The sequence below is a fragment of the Nuphar pumila genome, chromosome 2 (genome assembly GCF_984573655.1).
Source record: "Nuphar pumila chromosome 2, dmNupPumi1.hap1.1, whole genome shotgun sequence".
NCBI classification, from domain to species: domain Eukaryota; kingdom Viridiplantae; phylum Streptophyta; class Magnoliopsida; order Nymphaeales; family Nymphaeaceae; genus Nuphar; species Nuphar pumila.
Window position 1 is genome coordinate 127261589 of NC_143250.1, and position 367 is coordinate 127261955.

A 367-nucleotide genomic window follows, 5' to 3' on the forward strand; every position below is an offset into this window, starting at 1 on the left:
GGAAGAAGAACAGCCGTGGTTGAAGGCCTGCAGAGAGAAATTTTCCGGTATGAAGAGGAATACTAACTTTTGAAAGCTTCAAGTGAGAAGAAATCCATCAGGAAGAAGGCTAGCAACAGATTTTAGCAAGGCTTAAAGTGGGAAACACTCTGATACGAAGAAGAAGAGCAAGGGTTGAAGGTCTGTGCAGAGAAAATTTCTGGCGGGAACAGTTATAGAAAAGATTTGAAGGGCTTGACGTAAGAAGTAATCCTCGGTGGGGGTGGGTGGGTGGGGGAGGACCACATAGATTTGAGAGCTTGCTGCGAGGAAAGATCCGCAAAGATTGAAGCCTTAGAGCGAGAAGTTTTCCTGTAGGAAGAATCCC